Below are 6,039 nucleotides of genomic sequence, written 5' to 3'. Positions count from 1 at the left end.
GAGTCTTGTGTGCCAATATATGATAATAGTAATGAAAATTATGATGATAAAGGTGATAATGATGATGACAGTTAACTTACTGTGTGCTTAATAGGAAAGAAAGAGGTTTTGAATTGTTATTATTTCTTATTAAAATTTTGTCCTCAGTAATTATTATGAAAGAATAGAACCAAATATCAACCATAAAAACATAATAATGACTCCTTTGCCTACTGACAGGTCAACCAGAGTGGTGCAATATGGAGAGCTAGTTTGTATATCCAACTTTCTCTTGTATGAGAAGCTTTTTTCTTCAGAACCAGCTATGTAATTGAAAAAGATCTGTTCTAACCTCCATGGAGAATTCATTCTAGCTGAGCTATGTTCTAAGGTATATATTATTTAAAAGCAGTTGGTGTCAAAGGGAAACCAGGAAGAAGGGAAGTTAGAATGAAGAACTTTCCTGTGGCAAAGATTATAATGTTACTGCAAGATAATTGACAGAGTGGGACACGCACCCATACTTTATTCTCCCCCTTCTACCAAAGAGTCGATGGAACAGCATCCAAGAGGTTCTGACATTAGAAGCAATGTGGCTTCATTTCAGCATTTGCACTTCTTTTTCAAACTAAGATAAAGAAAGGTGGCACTGACTTGGTGACTTTATGTTTAAGTTACTTGTTAATGTTTCATGTTTACATGTCACAGAACACAAGAACAATCACGAGCGTATATGATCAGTGTGGCGTCAGTCTTCAATTTACTAAGTTCTCATTCCTTAGGTCAACAGCTGCTCCATCAGAACAAGGATGATCTATTGAAAAGAAAATTATGGGGCAATAATTGAAAATAGAGAAATTTTAACCTAGAATCAAAAGAGGAAAAGCTTTCATCATGTGATATTAGACAGGACATAGAGTAAATAGATGTGGGAGACTTACGTGAAAGGACAAATTAAATTTACCATTCATAAAAGAGGCCCTTACAACAAGCAAAAGCTTGCTCAGTATCAGCACCTAACCTACTGAGCCAGCTAGCACGTGGAATGCGCTAGTATCAATAAAAATGAAATATCAATAAAAATAAATAAATAAATACATAAACAAACAGATATATCTAAATTTGACTGCCTATACTTCTGGTGTTTTAGTCTATTTTAAGAGTTGCTAAGGGGCCAAAACCAAAAGCCTTGTTTTGTTTACAGAATTCTAGCCATGTCTTGACTTTTAAAGAGGCAGATGAAAAGAGGAAATGCTGCTGATCAAATTTGTGTCCTCCAAGAGGATTCCTTTACTCTACCGTTGAACCACACCTTCACTATGGATATTATTGACTTTTCTGATTGTTGACCAAAAATACCACCAAAAGGGCATCTTTATACCACAAGGAAGTGGGAAGGAAAGTTGAAAGTAAAAACTAGCAGTGGCATGACAAAGAGAATAAAATAAGCCATGAATGAACAGAGAGATGAGCAACTAGAGGTTTTACTGCAACTTGTCCCTTGGTGGAGAAGACATAAAGTGGAGATAACAGGGATAGAACTGGGAACCTCACGCATGCAAATTATGTACTCTTCTATTACATCCTTGCAGCTATTTCTGTTTTCTCCTCAATCTGTGGTCAAAAATCTTTTTAGAAATCTGATTTGCAGAGCTCTTTGTTCAAGACTGTGCCAGTAACTCAGCTCTTCTTGATGAGAAGAAAAAGTGAGGATTTAGGTCACTCAAGTGACCTGAGATTCAATTGAACCAGACCATTCAACAAGCAGTTGAAAAATTGGTTCACAATAGGTCGTGTATATGATAGTCAAAAAAAATAGTGTATTGGTGAAAAGACCAAGGAGGAAAAAGTATTTTAGAGGAAATAGCTCAGATAGTTCCTGATATAAAGCTCAAAGTGCAACTCTTAAGAGAAGATGATCCAATATAGCTAAGAGAAGAGGGTAGAATCACCTTCAACTGAGCTCCAGAAAACTATATTGCTGGTCACAAATCATTCACCTTCAGTCAATTGATGTCTGTCTTCATGTTCCCCACTCAGAGAGTTGTTTTAGAGGAAGGCTTGATAATCATTTTGTTAATGAGTGATGAGATTTAAAGCTGTCCTAAGATATTTACATGATTTTAACATATTAGATTTATAATTTTTACTAACTGGAGGAGTTTGAGTAATATTTAAACGTTCTTGGTAATTTAACGCACTGAACCTTAAAACTCAGCTACAGCCTAGCTAAAGTGGAGATGCCGGGGATCGAACCCGGGGCCTCATACATGCAAAGCATGCGCTCTACCACTGAGCTACATCCCCAAAGACAAAGGGCTACTTTTTCCTCTGATTATTGACCAATAGTTCTCCTGAAGATAGTATGGAGTATAGCTGACTAATTCTGTCGCCTCTTTCTAACTACATTCAGAGAAACAAAATCAGGTCGATTTAACAAATGCTTATTAAATAATACCATCCATAGGTTCCCTCTACTTCCCCTTAATATCATTTAGCACGGTTTACAACTGCAGATTTATGTTATTTGATTAAGTTTGTTTCCTTCTCTAGTAAGGTAGCTTCAGGAGGGCAGAGACTGTGACTGATTTTCTCACCACTCCATCTCAAGCCCCTGCCATAGAGCCTGGCACATAGTTGTCACTCAAAAAAGAACCGTGAGAAATAAATTACAGGTATACTCTGTTCAGGATATATGTTACAGTAGAGAGAATGTTGTGATGAAGTGTATGGGAGAGAGGGGGGGATTCACAAATATCTAAACAGATAATTTCAGTACAATATAAATGCCCTGAAAAAGACAAGTGTGGGTAACTACAACAGCAGACAGAAAGTATAACACATTCTTGATCAGAAATTGATGACTCCAGGAGTCTTGAAAGACAAGACTTGGCCCAGTGAATAAAGGCCAAGAATTGTACATGAGGACCAATTTGGGCTTGCAGCAGTGGGTGGCTGTGCTTCTCAGATTTCAGCCAAAGTTCTGGGCGTCCGTGGAGCATGGATGCCGGAGATAAGTACCCCGCAGCGATTTGTTCAGGTTGTTTGTTGGTTAGCTGGCCTAAGACACAAGCTGAGTCTGAACCGCATCAGTTGGTTTTACTGAATCTACACTTGGCAAAGACCCACAGAAAAAGAGATCCAGTTCGCCGGTAGTGAGACGGCTCCGGCCTCCCGGTGACACTGTGATGTGGACACGGGGCTGGTGTGGCGTATTTGGTAATTCTGCTGGAGACTGGATGGGTAAGGGCTACCAACGTTCCATCGCTGACACCCGAGCTCCGGAACGTCCCCTCCCTGGTGCAGGCGATCACTGTGCTCCACGGAGCAGACCGCGGAGTATATTTCAGAACTGTTCACAGTCTTAGCTGCCAACATCTGTCCTCCCACTCTTCAGCAACAAAAGCATGGTCCTTGTTCTCTCTTCTCGGGGGTTTAATTTTAGCATTCACATCGCGGGTTGGGCAGACTAACATTCCTCGCAGACCAGGCCTTGTCTCTGCTCTAGGAGTCAGCTTGGGATGCCCCGTTGACTCCGCGGGGTAGCTCCTAGCATTTGGAGCCAGGTCACATTTCCAGCCTGTGCCCTGTCCTGCCTCTCACTCGCTCCTTTCTGCCTTGGCCAACTGTGGAGGGCAGGACACAGCTCCTCGCCTTCCATGCCGGCCTTTCCTCCTTGTTGCAGACTCCTTGGCTTCACCGGGTTTTCCTCCCCGTGGACGCCGCCTTCTCTATGGTTGGAACTAGTCCTGCTCTGTCACCAGTCGTGCTGTTCCTGGGGTCTCTGGAGCACTGGAAATCTCCCAGAAAGTGCCCAGAGCAGCGGTGGTGCCCTAAGTATTCCCCAAATCCCTCTGGCACAGCCGTGTTGGAAAGAGGAAGAGAGAGTAGAAAAACAATAGGAGAAAAAAACGGCAAACGCTGAGGTGAAATGTTTGGAACCGAATACGGGAGACATAAAAATAAATGAATATAAATATATAAAAATTAGCAATAAAGTCAATGGTTTTATCCTCTAGCAAGGCTCAAGACCATTGGCGTGGATGGACTTCTTACTGAAAGCCTCGTCAATGGGAGCAAAAGCGGGTACACCGGGATTAATGAGGCGCAAACATCCAACGACTCTACTCCCTCGCGTAGCCCCATCCCCATCTCCCGACCGCAGAGTTCCGTTAAGTCTCCAGCTCTTGCCGAGCATCTCTCTATCCCAGAGTTCACCTCCCCTCTACCCACCATCCGCTGCTCCTCGCCCCGGTGAGTGGTTTCTGTGCAGTCCGCGAGGGGTGGAAGGGAGCTCTGGGTGCCCTGACCGGGGCGTGCCAGTCGCCGGCGTTGGCGGCCAGACGCGCTGGTAACCGAGCGGTCCACGCGGGCTCAACCGGACGTCAGTCCCCGTCTACCACGTAGTCCTGTGTGCTGTGGAGTAAACATTGCCTTGCACCTCGGGTCGTCTCTGATACCCCGGCTGGGTACGAATGGCGGGTCCCTGCTCGGGTCCAGCTGCGGCGGAGATGACAGCATCCTGCTCCCCCTAAGCTAGCTTGCAGATTGCTAGACTTTGCGGCCTCCTCCCTCTTCCACTCAACACCTCCGCCCCCCCCCCCCCCCCCCCCCCCCCCCCCCCACCCCCGGCCCCAGCTGTGTTTGGGTGCGCTCCTGGGCTAGTGGAGCGCTCTGCTGTAAGAAAGCGCTGCGGCCAGACCACCGCTGCCCCTTCTTCTTCGTCCCAATTCCCTCCTCTCTCTTTTCGGCCAGGGTAGAAAATGTATCGCGGAAACCTCGAGAGTGAAGGAACGATCCGTGGCTGTGTGGCCGCTTTTCTCAGGTGGTAGGAAGGGGTCCTGGGAGCGCAGGATGTGCCTTGGGGGCCATAGTCTCTCTTCCACTGGAGCCATCGCTTGGCTTCCCGTTTCTCCTCTGCCTCAGTCCTTGTTGCCCGCCTGGTCCTTGGAGCCTCTAGCCAACCAGTCCGCGCGGGGATCGCTCATGGACGTGTCTCGAGCTCGCTCAGCTCCGGTATCGGGTAGTGGTTAGGCCTGGGAAGTGTTGCAAGTGTTGTTCCCCATAAGCTGGGTCCGGGTTGGCAATTGAGTACAAGACACTGCCTCTCCCGTCCGAGGTCAAGTTCATTCTGGAGCCAGCGACTAAGGCCGCCCCTAGTGCAAGCGTTTGCAGTCGTGCTGCACGTTCTTCGGGCTTTTTTGGCTTCTTGGTGGGGCTCCTTTGATCCTGGGCCAACTGCCAGGTGTATCCCCTTCCCTTCTTCCTACCAGTGAGTCTTTACCTATTTTATCCTTTCAGAGCACAGACTCTGCTTGACTAAGCCTGCATGACTAAGGACACTTGGTGGGGTCAGTGAAAATACACTCCTCTCCTGCTCAGATCGCTACATTCATTCCCGAACTAAAATCTGGCGGGACTGTGGATGCGGGATGCAAGTTATTTTTTCCAAGGAAGCCAACTTGGCAGATGTAACCCGAAGCTGATGATCAGGTTCGCTTGTACCTGTACTTTCCAAGAACTTGGGAAGGCCCCAAGCAACGTGTTCACTTTACACATTTGCAAAATTTGCATCAGTGAGATTTTAATCAGTGTTCAATTCCAGAGAAGGAGCCACGTGAAGGAAGGCAGCAGGCGTGGTGGTGAGGAGAAAATTACAGGCCAGACTGTATGTTGGATGTAACTCGGGAAGCCTGCCAGGGCCCCGACGTGGAAGAATGGACACATTGGTAGCACTTACTCCAATCTGTGAGTAGTGATGCCGGGCCAGTTTTAGGGGTGGAGTCATTTTTCTGTTGAATTTCGGTAACGAATGAGACTCAAACATAATAACTACGTATTACACAATCACCGAGCGGTGGAAGGTCCTAAATTCTTTGAGCACCAGCCTCCAGAGGTTGAGCACTGCCAGGTCTAAATGGTTTCAAGATGTTCAGCCCCCTGACTGCATTGACCCGCCGGGGAGATGCTAACCTTTCAGCCTTTGAATCCAGAGAACCAGGGGTTGCAATTACTCTCCATGAATGAGGAATTCTTTATAATTTTGGTCATAAACTTATT

General features: G+C 46.0%; 1 non-coding gene across 1 annotated transcript; it reads right to left on the bottom strand.

Annotated features, from left to right (window-relative positions):
• Positions 1 to 2,214: 2,214 nt before the first annotated feature.
• On the bottom strand, positions 2,215 to 2,286 carry TRNAA-UGC (transfer RNA alanine (anticodon UGC)). The gene has a single exon. It is a non-coding gene; the product is annotated as a tRNA-Ala (tRNA).
• Positions 2,287 to 6,039: the final 3,753 nt, after the last annotated feature.

This window comes from Equus quagga, chromosome 15, assembly GCF_021613505.1.
Source record: "Equus quagga isolate Etosha38 chromosome 15, UCLA_HA_Equagga_1.0, whole genome shotgun sequence".
In the NCBI taxonomy this organism is placed as follows: domain Eukaryota; kingdom Metazoa; phylum Chordata; class Mammalia; order Perissodactyla; family Equidae; genus Equus; species Equus quagga.
The sequence above is the reverse complement of the archived record's forward strand: the minus strand, read 5'-3'. Positions and strand labels throughout refer to the sequence as shown.